This window comes from Arachis ipaensis, chromosome B04 (genome assembly GCF_000816755.2).
Source record: "Arachis ipaensis cultivar K30076 chromosome B04, Araip1.1, whole genome shotgun sequence".
NCBI classification, from domain to species: Eukaryota; Viridiplantae; Streptophyta; class Magnoliopsida; order Fabales; family Fabaceae; genus Arachis; species Arachis ipaensis.
Window position 1 is genome coordinate 30,116,856 of NC_029788.2, and position 462 is coordinate 30,117,317.

A 462-nucleotide genomic window follows, 5' to 3' on the forward strand; every position below is an offset into this window, starting at 1 on the left:
TAAAGGGTATTTTTGGTATTTCAAAAAATAGAGATGTTTTTAATTAGGTTTTTTAACTAAATTATGAGAATATTCGATTTTTTGATGGAATATTCTATTATTTCAAACGATTTTATGACGGTAGGGACTAAATTGAAAAAAAAATTAACGTATAGGGACCCAATTGAAAGGAAAAAAAGCATAAGGACCTAATTGAAAATTTCGCGAAACTATAGGGACCAACGGAGTAATTAAACCTTTAAAATTCAAGTAGATAGAGTTACTAATAAATATAACCTAGCTGAATCAGCTAAAAGTTTGACCCTTAGTTATAAATAGCCTCCTTGTGATGTTCTATGTACAACACAATCATTAATAAAATTGTGTATTATTCTTCCTATTTTCTTTTCTCTTATCTTTTACTTTAAATTCTAATCCTTATTTTCATAAAATATTTGTAATTTTATAAAAAGAATGTATTAA